This window comes from Scyliorhinus canicula, chromosome 20, assembly GCF_902713615.1.
Source record: "Scyliorhinus canicula chromosome 20, sScyCan1.1, whole genome shotgun sequence".
In the NCBI taxonomy this organism is placed as follows: domain Eukaryota; kingdom Metazoa; phylum Chordata; class Chondrichthyes; order Carcharhiniformes; family Scyliorhinidae; genus Scyliorhinus; species Scyliorhinus canicula.
In genome coordinates this window covers 48509515-48524073 of record NC_052165.1, presented here as the reverse complement: position 1 = coordinate 48524073, position 14559 = coordinate 48509515, and the positions used below count along the sequence as shown (strand labels likewise).

Genomic DNA, 14559 nt, shown 5'->3' with positions numbered 1-14559 from the left:
CAGATATTTGATAAACACCCATTTCTTAAAGGTACATCCACTACATCTATTTGATCAACACCCAGTTCTTAAGGTACTTTCACATGACAACCCCCACCATCTTCAACTGACTGTGCAAGTGACATTCACACCCCATAAGCAAATAAGTTCCCTCTCTTTCAAATTTCCTTTCACTTTTAAACTCATTAGATGGGAGTATACATGTTTTAATATCCACAATTAATTACAGCCACTTTGTCCATGACCCTAAATATTAACTTAATTCTCTCACTTCTAAGCTTGATGAAAAAGATTGAACTACTTATCAAGAGTAGTTAATTATCAACTCTGCCTTCCAAGAATGATTTGCCTCAGTAAATTGGGCAGTACTGCTGTTTTATTAGTAGTCGAGCTTAAATCATGAGGTTTCCTGATATCATACATGAATCACCCTTTGCCACAAGTAAAAACTAGTTCTTCTGTAGTTGTAACTCCCAACTTACAATATTTCTCCCTTTACTACTGGGATCCTCTGATAACAATAAACTCAGCAAGCTGATCCCACCTGGTTTGGTATTAGAAGGTCAACTAACTAAGATGACCTGAGAATTTTTTATGTCTTTTCTAACTACTACTTGCATATTTACATCAATGTGCACAACTTGTTACTCCAGCTTGCATGCAAGATTTCATTCCCTGAAGTAAATCCAACAGTATTGCAACCCTAATTTTCGATCTAATACACTTGTGATTACATCAGTCTGAAGTGATTAGCTCACTAGGACATAGCTTTCAATATGCTTTAGGGCAGCATGTTAGCACAAGTGGATAGCACTGTGGCTTCACAGCTCCAGGGTCTCGGGTTCGATTTCCTGCTGGGTGACTGTGCGGCATCTGCACAGTCTCCCCGTGTCTGCGTGGGTTTCCTCCGGGTTCTCCGGTTTCCTCCCACAGTCCAAAGACGTGCAGGTTAGGTGGACTGGGCATACTAAATTGCCCTTAAGTGTCCAAAAAAGGTTAAGTGGGGTTATTGAGTTACAGGGATAGGGTGGAAGTGAGGGCTAAAGTGGGTCGGTGCAGACTCGATAGGCTGAATGGCCTCCTTGTGCACTATGTTCTGTGTTAAACAAAATATTTCCTCACCACGGAACAGAAATTCTGATGTATTCCAATACAACCTCAAATCCTAAATGACATTCCTCCAGGAAACTTCCAAGACATGTGTCTCAGAAATTGGCAGTTCGCATGCATCACTCTGCAATAACTTGGGACTGATTAGCCTTTGTTCTGCATCAACTACAACCTCAAATCCTTGCAATGACAACTTCCCTAAAAGCTACTTTTAAATTACACACCACCTAGACGTTCTGCCTGCCTAAACCAAGCTCATCAGTAGGTTATTTGAATAGCCAGTTCACTAGTGATCTGGTCACCTAGGTTACTTGGCTCTGGAATTTTCCCTTTGAACACTGATGATTCACCATTTGCACAGGTCCACGGCATGTTACATGCCAGGCAGAACCCCCATTATGTACTTCTGAAAATAGGACTTGAATCTAATTTTAACTACTAAATCTCTCTTCCCCCATGCTGTTCAACAGAGCAATAAAATTTCTACCAATGCAATAGGTTTTGTAAGCCAACAGCTCACTATTCATTCTTGACATCAAACGAAAGTCCGGTCATCTTCTCACTGCTGAAGCAACCTCCAAATCCTCAGCTCCCGACTTAACTGTTGGATGCACAATCTTGAATACTCCAATTAAAATTCTCGCACGTCATTCCTCCAGAAGATAACAAAAGCTTCTGATCAGGTCGTCCCATCACCTCTAAACTTCATCCTCCTGTAATCTCAACTTTTCTTCAAGTCAATCTCTTGATACAAATGTTGTTCTTCCTCCTCCCTATATATCACTGGTCTTCAACTTCCAATTCTTCAAAATAGCAAATTGATTGTCGCATTCAGAAATCTGGGTTCCAAAATTTCTCCAAAAAACAAATCTAGACAATTTTGCAAAGATTACTTAACGGAGTTTGGACGATTCCTGGTCTATTATATCATATACATTGGAGATGCTGTCTTTCAGATATGATGTTAAACTAAGTAACTGGTTGTCCTCTCAAAGGGTGGGCAAAGAAATCTAGTGCAAAAAGCGACAGTTCAGGTTCTTCCAATGTACTGGTGACATTCCCTCTCCTCCACCACCACTTACATAGAAGATAGGAGCAAGAAGCCTTTTGGCCCTTCGAGCCTGCTCAGCCATTCATACATAGGAACATACAGTGCAGAAAGAGGCCATTCGGCCCATCGAGTCTGCCCCGACCCTCTTAAGCCCCCACTTCCACCCTATTCCCGTAACCCAATAACCCTTCCTAACCTTTTTGGTCACTAAGGGCCAATCCACCTAACCTGCATGTCTTTGGACTGTGGGAGGAAACCGGACAACCCTGAGGAAGTCCACGCAGACACGGGAGAATATGCAGACTCCGCACAGACTGTGACCCCCCAGCAGAAAATCGAGCCTGGGACCCTGGCGCTATGAAGCCACAGTGCTATCCACTTGTGCTACCGTGCTGCCCATTCATCACGATCATGGCTGATCGTCCAACTCAATAGCCTCATCCTGCTTTCTCCCCATAGTCTTTGATCCCATTCTCCCCAAGTGCTATATCCAGCCGCCTCTTGCATATATTCAAAGTTTTAGCATCAACTACTTCCTGTGGCAATAAATTCCACAGGCTCACCACTCTTTGTGTGAAGAAATGTCTCCTTATCTTTGTCCGAGATGGTCTACCCTGAATCCTCAGGCTGTGACCCCCTGGTTCTGGACACACCCATCATTGGCAACATATTCCCTGCATCTACCCTGTCTAGTCTTGTTAGAATTTTGTTGAGTCTCTAGGAGATCCTCCTCATTCTTCTGTACTCCAGCAAGAACAATCCCAACCTATTCAATCTCTCCTCGTATGACAGTCCCGCCATCCCTGGAATCAGTCTGGTAAACCTTGGTTGCAGTCCCTCGAGAGCAAGAACATCCATCCTCAGAGACCACCAAAACTGCACAAAGTACTCCATGTGTGGCCTCACCAAGGCCCTGTCTAATAGCAGCAACACATCCCTGCTTCTATACTCGAAACCTCTCGCAATGAAGGCCAACAAACCATTCGCCTTCTTTATCGCCTGCTGCACCTGCATGCTTACCTTCAGCGAATGGTGCATAAGGACACACCAGGTCCCCCTGCACTCCCCTCTCCCAATTTACAACCATTCAGGTAGCAATCGGTCTTCCTGTTTTTGCTTCCAAATTGAATAACCTCACACCATTAAAATTCCATCAGCTGTTGCAGTGGACAAATTCTGGGGCATTTCATCCATGTTGCTGGTGTGACCCAAGCACTGTGCTTTTGCTGTTTTGTTGATGAATTGCCGGAAATTGCATTTCTAATGTAAACACTGATTTGAGGACCCATTCCAATGCATGCTGCTCAATCAGGCTACTTGCTGGTCTTGGTTTCATGGTGCATTTGGTCTTGAGCATAATCTTGATGCATATTCCTCTTCCTTCCATTCCCACACCAGTTTTTCACTGAGGTTATTTGATGAGTTAACAAACGTAATGATTTTTAGCTTGAAACTAACTCCATATTTTTTGCAGACTGGCCCATTTCTGTTTATGTCACTGAATGTATGTTTTAAACTCCTATGCATCTTCTTGATATTGTGGCCTTTGTCATTTCCTTGATCCCATAGGTGGCTCCTAATATGAGTATAGCCCAAGACATGCATTTATTAGCTGAAACAAATTGGACGTGTACTTTGTGTATTGGCCTATACATTCATTTTGGCATGCCGGGTTGGCCATGATCTATTGCGCCTGTACCAGCTCTAATTAATCCTCTGGTTTGGTGCAAATTGATTTTTTTGCAGCCCAAGGTGTGTCAATCATTGCTTCCTGCCAGGTAATTAAGTTTACAGGATATAACTAGAATACTAAAAGGGAGTTATACTAAATACTAAATGCAGTTAGCATTTCACAAATCTGTTTCTTTCCACACATGATGCCTTCTCTGCTGAGCATTTCCAGCATTGTTTTAAATCAGAACACCTGCAATATTTTGACTTGGATGAAAAGATCTTTATGGCATTGTGCCCCAAGAGTTCAAGTACTAGATAGGTCTTTATAAAAGAAATGAAGTGTGATAAAACACACCCAATTACAATATATTTTCCACCATCTCCTGCCAATGCAAGATGGCCACTGACACCCATCCACACACGTGCACTTGTCCGCAGAAGACCCAAATCTTGTTGATAATGGAAAATAACGCACAAATTGAAATTGCCACTCAGATTTTAAATCATTTATGGGATCTGGGTATCGTTGGCCAGGCCAGCATTCATTGTCCATCTGGAATTGCCCTTAAGAAGGTGGTGGGGAGCTGCCTACTGGAACAGCTGCAGTCGTTATGCTACATATGACTTATGTGTGAACCATGTGGTGAACATGATCCATATATTCTCGTTCAATTTTTTTTTTTTAAATTGATGTAGATTTTGTGTTCATAACTTGGGCATATTGACTGATCGAAGTACAGAGCAGAGAGAAAAATATGAGGATGACATACCCGTAAGGGCACCCGCCAATGTCCCATCCCATTTTCAATCTTTGTGCCTGCGTCCAAGTGTTTCAGCAACTCCAGAAGCAGCATCAAATCTGCTCCATTACATTTTACAAGGAGTTTAAAGTCTCCAACCTCAATGCACATTATGTACTCACTGCAAACAAAGCTAAAGGAAATTACCTGGGCAAAAATGGTTATTGCATTTTGTTCTGAACAAAATAGTCCTTTCTGGTTCCAAAGTCCAAAAAAACCCGAGAAACCAAATGGAGAGGCGGAGTATTATACGGAGGGTCGGTCAATGAGTTGAGTTCTGATCTCAGTCACTCACAATGCGGCATGGAACAAAGCGGAACAGTGCACATGTGCTAGCAGCAAACGCAGCCTTTATTTTTAGTTCCTCATTGGGCAGGGATCAGAATAAGGCACCAGAACACAGGAGTAAACAATTCAGCCCATTGATCCTGCACCACCATTCAAAATCATGCTGATCATCCACTTTAGTGCCCTTTTCCCCATCTTACCCCATATTCTATTGCGTCACTGACAGATATCTAAATACCAATCCGTTTCAAACATCCTCAATGACAGGCGGTTCCACAGTCCTTTTGTTAGAGAATTCCAAAAATTCACAACCCTTGGTAAAAATAAATTTTCATCTCAGTCCTAGATTTGAAAGTGTCCCCTGGTTCTAGGCTCCCCAACCAGATGAAACATTTTACCTGCATCTACACCCCATCTACTCTTAAGTATTTTCAATTAGATAATCTCTCATTCTTCGAAACTCTTAAGAGGATACAGGCTAGTTTGCCCAACCGCTCTTCACAGGATAGTTCCATCAGGAACAAGTTTGAACCTTTGCTGCACTCCCTAGAACGGCAATACTAGGATCTTCTTGTGTTAAGGTCAACATAGCCTTCCTAAATACCTGCTGCACTTGCATGTTAGCTTTCAGCGACTTACTGACAAGGACACGCAGGTCACTTTGTACATTTTCTAATCTCTTATTTGAGAAATACTCTTCAGCATATACTGGGACCAAGAAAAAAATAAACACTGCAGTTTACATACTATGCTTCACATACTTCGATACTGTGCTCATTATAGGAAGGATGTGGATGCTTTGGAGAGGTTGCAGAGGAGATTTACCAGGACTGGAGGGCATGTCTTATGAAGAAAGGTTGATGGAGCTAGGGCTTTTCTCACTGGAGCGAAGAAGGGAGGTGACTGGATAGAGGTGTACAAGGTGATGAGAGGCATGAATAGAGTGGATAGTCAGAGACTTTACCCCAGGGTGGGAATGGCTGTCACGAGGGTGCATACTTTAAGGTGATTTGAAGGTGATATACTGTACTGTGATAGCCTGTACTGTGCTGTTCTATGTTCTAATACTCTTCAAATTCAAACAGGTTTGAACAAACCAGAACTGTACTGCAAGATTTCCTCAAGCCTTTTCTTCTCTCGCCAATTTTCTGCCCTTCGCAAAGCGCTGACTGGAATTGGGAGAAATAACATTCATCTGTCCAAAGTTGGCAAACTGGAACTAGTGTCTTGTGATGGATTACCAAAGTAGATTTCACTTCATAATATTCAGACTCAAGTATTGGACACCAACATGGACCACTCAGCTAACAGAATGTAAGCAACAGTGACATCAACACATTTAAGTTCACGAACTGAGCCACATTGCAAATGGCTCACCAGGGAAGGGTGGCAGATTTCCTTCCCTAAAGAACATTAGTGGACCTGATGGATTTTTACATCTATGATATCTGTCACCATTTCCGACACTAGCTTTTTAAAAATATAGTCCAGATCTATCAATTGAATTCAAATTCCACAGCTGCTTAGTAGGGTTACAATTTGTCCCCACAGCATTAGCCTGGGCCTCTGGATTGTTGGTATAGTAATATTACCAATACGCTGCCATCTCCTTCATACTTTTCAAACATAAAAAATAACCGATACAATACACACCAATACTCTTTGCAGAAGTAGTATCACAGGTTCTAAGTCAGTCCATTTGTTGAGTCAATTACTTCTCCATTGGGAAAGCACCATTAGATTTGATTGGTACTCTCAAACAAAACACACATATAAATATATATACACATATAAAAATATATACACACATATAAATATATATATATTCCAGCACAGCTGCGTTAATGAGCAAAAAAAGGAATGACCAATTTTCTCCCCACACCCCAATCTCACTAGAGAACAGAACAGAGAAAAGTTACATACACATGAAAAAGCATTTATCGTGAAACACGCAGAATTATTTCAGCAATAAGGATGCGAGCAAAAAAAAGTGCCATTCAAATCAGTCAACAGAAAATATTCCTTAGATTGATGACAAATATTTCACCTTTTCTAGAATAGCAAGTAAGGGAAAGAAAAAAAATGCTTAACCTGCTTTCTTCAAGCTTACAAAAAAGTCAAAGAATAGGAGGAAAGAAATCACTAAAAGGTTACATCAAATGAGATATACTGAAGCCGTCTATAATTCAGAAAGATATGATCCTATTCAGGGCCGTTAACACTTAAAGAAAAATCTAAATATCCAGGAAGTAACTAAAAGAACCAGGCCACAAGATCACCCCCTGCCAAGAGTTCCTATATTTTCCCAGGACAAGGTGTTTCACAGCCCTCCAGAAGTATCCTCTGTGATCCATCTATTCTATGAAATTTCATGGAGATCCTTCCATGAGCTTCCAGCAAGACAAATCGACCTGAGATCAGTGGACTTCTCAACCCAAACTTTAGTTTCATGCATTCACAGCTCACAGTAACTGCACTAAGGCCAATTACCTTTCAATTAAGGACAGATGTAGACTTCTTCCTCTAGATCCAAGCTGGGCAAATCTTTCCAGCCTCTTTTCCCCTCATGACCTTCAAACTGAGCACAAGCTCCCCATAATTTTCGTGCTCCCTGTTCAAGGTGCTGGCCTGACTAACATTTGTTTCGTTGACTCAGTTAGATGCAGTTGTCTACATCTGTTCCTGAACTAAACTGCTGACTGCTTGCTTCTATGAGCAAATACACACAGATAAATTAAACAAAAGAACTTTTTAATTCCTATAACCCGTCACCATGACATGCTTTGAAATGTTCCAAACAAATGAAAGTAACATCACCATCGATTGGGAGATCCAGAATCCGATTGGTTACAGCACAAGAGGCCGTTCAGCCTACTGCATCAACGGCAGTTTTCTGTAGAACCAATATACCTAGTCTCATTCCCCATAGCTCTAAACATTCTTCCTTTCAGATAACCCAAATCCCCCTTGAAAGCCTCAAGGGAACCTTCTTCCACCATTTCGAGCATCCCAAATCTTAACCATGCAGCGAAACATCAAAAATAATATATGGGCCTCTCAAGCCTGTTCCAACGTTCAATATCATGGCTGACATCTATCACAACACCATACCATGCTCTCCGCATAGCCTTCAATGCCTTGAGTGAATAGTTTTTCTCAAGTCACCTTTGCTACATGACTTGAGCTTGTGTAATTTGCTTTTGGATTGTTAAATGTAAAATATTATCTCTCTAAAACTAAGTTATATCTCTAATCATACATGAATTAAGGAATATAATAGTCACAAAAGTAATTAATGAAAATCTGTTTACGATTAAAATGTGGACCAGCCATACCAAAATCAGGTTATCAATTATGCACAGACACACCATCATACTCTCGGCAACTCAGCAAAAATAATTTCCCTGACAACAGAAAACACATCAATGGACATGACAAGGCAGCAATTCAGGCAGGGTAGGAAAATGAACCTTTTAGCCAAGAAGCTTGAAACAAAAAGTGAAAATGCTGGATAAACTCAGCAGTCTGGCAGCATCTGTGGAGAGAAACAGAGTTAACATTGAGCCTATATGACTCTTCTTCAAAACAGATTTCCAGCGTTCGCAGTACTTTGCTTTTATTTTAGCCAAGAAACCTAGTTGTGCAGGCTCCCAGGCAGTTCCATATCACTGAAGATCTTTCAATCATGGATATCAATTTTAGTCCCCATGGAAGCACAGCTCAATGGACTTGTGATGCTCACTGAAGCATGGAGCCCCGCCCCCTGCTCATCTCCAATCCCAGTCAGCATTTGGACTCTATCATCCAAAACAAAACATTCACAAAGCTCATTACAGGCTTGATGCCTGAAAAGGCAATTTTTGGATCCCATCTTAAGTCTTCCTATACCTAATAACTTGCGCACTCGCTATCCTAAGGTAGCCTGATTCTTTACAGGCATCTTCGGCTGCTCATCCACCTGAACAGTCGACTCTCACAATAGATGCTCATCCACAGCAATTATTAGATCACGGTAGACTTGCATTGACCTAGAAACTCAGCTCCAAATAATTATTCCAAAATGAATCCATTTTGCACACAGCACAACTCCAAATCATTAATGCAATGAACCACTGCTTAGCTTGTTGCTGACAGCTGTTGAGCTCAAGATATGTTGACGAAGAGACCAAAATTTTCTACTCTTCACAACACATGCAAACTTCAGCCACCAAAAATGCAGCTGTGCCATTGATTAAGTTATATGGCGAGTAAGTAAAGTCCCAATAGTCCCAGATTACAATAGGAGAAGGGAGAGTGCTGACTGGTGGGGATTTAACCTGAAGATCAGCAAACCTCAGGCAGGGGGCAAGCTTAATTCATAGGAATTGAACCCACTCTGTTGGCCTCACTCTGCATCATGAACCATGTGTTCAGCCAACTGAACTAAACCGAAGGAACCGACTGGCAGCCAAATCAACACAGCAATAGCTTCAGTTTGTTTGCATACTCAAATCTGGAATACGCTAGAGTTGGTAGGACATGTACAAGGCTCAGCTTTTTATTCATTTTCACATGGTAATTTCCAGAAGACCAAACTGATCCATGGCTAAGTTGACTGGCAACTACTTGTTTCTAGAAATGTTTTAGAAATCATTCCAGTCTGGTTAAGAAACCCAAGTGCCCAGGGTGATCTTATTACTAGATGATCAATCAGATATACTTCCAACTTAAGAGTATAAAAGTACACACACCTGCAAAGAAATAAAGCATTGCGTATTAATCTTCAAGCTTGAGAATTTCATACTTAATATCAGTAGCTCTCCACCCAACTAGACAAGAATTAGCTGTTGGCCATTATAATTAGGCAGGTTTATATTGCTTTATTGCAAATGACAAGATTCTAATCAAACTATTTACAGAGTTTGCCACAGCAGGGCGTGTGGAAAACAAATATACAACTGCATTCATTGCAAGATAGAATCAACTACACTACACTCCAACCCACTCATCGTAGAAATCATGAATCATTTATAATAAGTTTGCTCTCCCCTATCAGCTGGAATACTACTACAGGGAAACATTTCAAATAATCAAGCCTTTCCACCATTCTGCAAAGCTGCCAAACCAACCCCTTCTTTCCCACCCCCACCCCTTTGCCCAATACCCCTTTCCCGTGCAACACCCATCCTCTACTCATCTTCTCCCCACACTATCACCCTCCATCATCTTGCCCCCTTCCAGTTGCCCTCCATCATCTTCCCCCCTCCCCCATCTTGCCTCTCCTAGTCACCATCCATCATCTTGCCCCCCACCTAGTCACCCTCCATCAGCTTTTAAATTTTTTTTTTAAAGTGTGCCCAATTAATATTTTCCAATTAGCATAGCCAATCCACCTTACCGGCACATCGTTTGGGTTATGGGGGCGAAACCCACACAAACACAGGGAGAATGTGCAAAACTCCACACGGACTGTGACCCAGAGCTTTGATCGAACCTGGGACCTCAGCGCTGTGAGGCAGCAGTACTAACCACTGTGCCACAGTGCTGCCCTCCCTCCATCATCTTATCCCCTTCCCAGTCACCCTCCATCATCTTGCTCCCCTCCACTCCCAGTCACCCTCCATCATCTTGCTCCCCTCCACTCCCAGTCACCCTCCATCATCTTGCCCCCCTCCACTCCCAGACACCCTCCATCATCTTGCCCCCCTCCACTCCCAGACACCCTCCATCATCTTGCTCCCCTCCACTCCCAGACACCCTCCATCATCTTGCTCCCCTCCACTCCCAGACACCCTCCATCATCTTGCCCCCCTCCACCATCTTGCCACCACCCTCCCCCAGTCACCTCCAACATTTTGACCCCCTCCACTCCCAGTCACCCTCCATCATCTTCCCATCACCTCTGCTTCTCTCCCACCAAACACCCACCCCTCCCTTTCACTCTCTTGCCCTCTCCGACCGCTCCCTCCATCTAACCCCAATGCCCAGAGCCACCGCCACGTGCAGCCGGAGAGGCCGAGCCTGGGCCCGGGGCTGCAGACTGACAAAGCCCCGGCTCCGCGGGCCGAACCCTCCAGGCGGCTGCAGCACAACAATGGCCGGGTAGGGGGGAGTGGGTGAAAATGCGACACAAGCGGTAACTCGAGGCCCCGGCTGGAGGCTGCGGCGGGGAACAAGGCCGCTGACCCCGGGCAGAGACCCTCCCTCCCGGCTACCCCAGGCCCGCTGGAACACGAGGATTTTCCCCTCAGCCCGGCCTCCTCTCCTCCGGGGTCTAGCTCCGCCTGGTTGGCGTCTCCGGCGGGCTATCCCTCCCCGCTTTCCCCCTCGGTTCCTTACCGCGGGCTCCGCTCCGGCTGCTCTCCCTCTGATGGCGCTAAAGGAAGAAGGGCCGCGCCGATTGGCTGGATATAACCAGGGGGAGCGCGCGCCGTGACCACGCCCCCACTGAGCAGGCGCGGCGGTTGGTGCGCGTCCCCGTGCGCAGTGGTGCGCGTCCCCCGTGCGCTCCACACCTCCTCCTGAACACTGACATCGCTCCTCTCCTCCCACCCTCAGTCCTCCCCTCCCACCCTTACTCCCTCATACCCTCCTCCCCATCTACCCTCACACTCCCTCATTCCCTCTCCTCCCCCTCCTTCGCTCAGCCCCCCTCCTCCCCATCCACCCCTCCTCCCCTCACAACCCCTCCTCATCCACCCCTCACCCCCCTCCGCATCCACCCTCACCCCCTCCGCATCCACCCTCACCCCCTCCTCATCCACCCTCACACCTTCCTCTCCACATCACACCTCTCCTCCCCTCACACCCCCTCATTATCCACCCTCCTCCCCATCATTGCCCCCTTGCATCGTCACACTGCATCTCCTATTCACACCCCCTCCCCTCCACACACCTTCATCCCCTCCTTACACCCTCTTCCCCTCCTCACCCACTTCCCCACCTCCTCTCACACCTCCCCTCCTCCACCTCATCTCACACCTCCCCTCCTCACTCTCCTCACATCTCACCTCCTCATCTCTTCCTCAAATCCCTCTCCTCCTCAAACCCCTCTCCTCAAGCCCCTCTCCTTCCCCCGTTCCCCCTCATCGCACACCTCCACCTCCTCACACCTGCTCAGTCGTAAGGGGAATAGATAGAGGATTCTGTGGCTGCAAGTGAGAGTCCAGGATGATATGTTGCCTCTGTGGTGAATGTGTAACCACTATAATTCACACTGTACATTACTGTGTCCCTGTGGGATCCATCTGTGAGCCGTGTGGCGGCTCTGCCCACAGGGGGAGATGAGGAGCCTGTACAGGGCTCCGCCCTTGGCTCCACCCCCATCCGTAAGTATAAGTGCTGCGGTCCTGCGAGTCCGCCCTCAGTTCAGTACAGTCGCAGGCAGGCTCAGTTGTAAGCCGATTAAAGCCACAGTTTACTTTAACTCGTGTCTCTGAGTGAATTGATGGTCGCATCAATTAATCGACTTTAAAACTACTATGGAATTAGCTCTCAAACCTGACCGACTGGAACTCGATCCACAGGCCGCAGAGGCAAAGGAAACTTTTTTGCATTGGCTTCGGTGCTTCAAGGCCTACCTGGCTGCATCAACTACCTCCTTTGTTACTGAAGAACAGAAACTAAGTCTTCTCCACGCACGGGTGAGCAATCGTATTTCTACTCAACTTGATGAAACTGACTCTTATACTGAGGCCCTCGCGATACTCGACCGCCTGTACGCGCGACACATCTTTACAACTCGCCGCCAGCGCCCTGGGGAGTCGCTAGAAGACTATCTGCGCAACCTTAAAGCCCTAGCACGCGACTGTAACTTCCAGGCCGTGACAGCCTCCCAGCACATGGAACTTGCCATCCGAGACGTGTATGTTGCAGAGGTCCGATCCAATTATGTGCGGCAGCGTCTTCTCGAGAAAGGGGCCCAGGACCTGGAGGACACGGTAAAACAAGCGACCTCATTAGAGGTCGCTTTCCAAAGCCTAACTGCGTTCCCGGCCGATCACGCGACCCCATCGTGGACCCCCGACCAAAGACTGTCCCAACACCCCCGGCAGCAATGCCCGGCCCGCAACGCGACCTGCAGCAGCTGCGGGCGAAAAGGGCACTTTGCTAAGGTATGCCTGGCCAAAGCTAAAAACTCGAACCCTAACCCGAACACTCGCTCCTCCGACGCCCAGGCCTGCAGACCCCGCAATGTGGCAGCGTGTCTGCCGACTCTGCCTCCGCACAACATGTGTGACTCACGGGGGCCGCCATCTTGGCAATCCTCCCCCACGTGGCCGGCCATGTGCGATTCATGGGGGCCGCCATCTTGGGCACCATCTTGCTCGCCACGTGCGATCAATGGGGGCCGCCATCTTGGCCATCACCCGCTACGCCGCTCGAAGATTACGACCTCCGCGGACAGTCATCATGGGGCCGCTCCAGCATCGCCGACCACGCCACCGACTACCCGCAGCTCAGTGCAGTCACTTTGGATCAGTCGCGGCCAAAGCACCTCAAGAGCTCCATGATGTCCGTCCAGATCAACGGATACGAGACTCCGTGCCTGTTCGACTCCCGGAGCACTGAGAGCTTCGTTCACCCAGCTCTGGTAAGGCGCTGCTCGCTCCCGATATTCCCGACACAGCAAACAATCTCCCTCGCCTCGGGGTCGCACTCAGTTCAAATACATGGGAATACTACTGCAACGCTAACAATACAGGGCGCCGACTACACCAATTTCCAATTGTATGTGCTCCCAGACCTCTGTGCCCCCCTCCTCCTAGGACTGGATTTCCAGTGCAACCTCAGGAGCCTAACACTCAGCTTTGGCGAACCCCTTCCCCCACTCACTATATGTAGGCTAGCAACTCTGAATATCGACCCCCCTCTACTCTTCACTAATCTCACCGCCAACTGCAAACCAGTGGCCACTCGCAGCAGGAGGTATAGCCTGCTGGACAGGGTGTTTATCAGATCTGAAGTCCGCTGTCTTTTGCGTGAAGGAGTCATAGAGCCCAGTAATAGCCCCTGGAGAGCTCAGGTGGTGGTCGTCAAAACCGGGGAAAAGCTCCGGATGGTGGTTGATTACAGCCAGACCATTAACCGGTTCACGCACCTTGATGAGTACCCCCTCCCCCGGATTGCAGACATGGTAAATCAGATCGCCCAGTACCGCATTTTCTCCACGGTGAATCTGAGGTCTGCATACCACCAGCTCCCAATCCGCCCGGAGGACCGCCAGTACACGGCGTTCGAGGCAGACAGCCGCCTTTTCCATTTCCTCCGGGTTCCCTTTGGCGTCACGAACGGGGTTTCGGTGTTCCAACGAGCAATGGACCGAATGGTGGACCAGTACGGGCTGCGGGCCACTTTTCCGTACTTGGATAACGCCACCATCTGCAGCCATGACCAGCAGGACCACGACGCCAACCTTCACCGATTTCTCCAAACCGCCCAAAAACTCAATCTCACCTATAATAAGGAGAAATGGGTTTTCCGCACTACCAGACGAGCCATCCTCAGCTACATCATGGAAAACTGGGTCCTAGGACCCGACCCTGACCGTATGCGCCCCCTCTTACAACTCCCTCTCCCTCACTGTCCCAAGGCCCTCAAGAGGTGCCTCGGAACTTTTTCATACTATGCCCAGTGGGTCCCCCAGTATGTGGACAA

The 14559-nt window shown here is 46.6% G+C and overlaps 1 protein-coding gene across 4 annotated transcripts in view; it reads right to left on the bottom strand.

Annotated features, from left to right (window-relative positions):
- The window catches only part of nap1l1 (nucleosome assembly protein 1-like 1), a 96499-nt gene extending 85125 nt beyond the window's left edge, over positions 1-11374 (bottom strand). For all 4 annotated transcript variants that reach the window (XR_005458277.1, XM_038779932.1, XM_038779934.1 and 1 more), the window contains exon 1: positions 11242-11374. The gene's annotated coding sequence lies outside the window, so the exon portion shown is untranslated. The remainder of the gene's footprint in view (positions 1-11241) is intronic.
- Positions 11375-14559: the final 3185 nt, after the last annotated feature.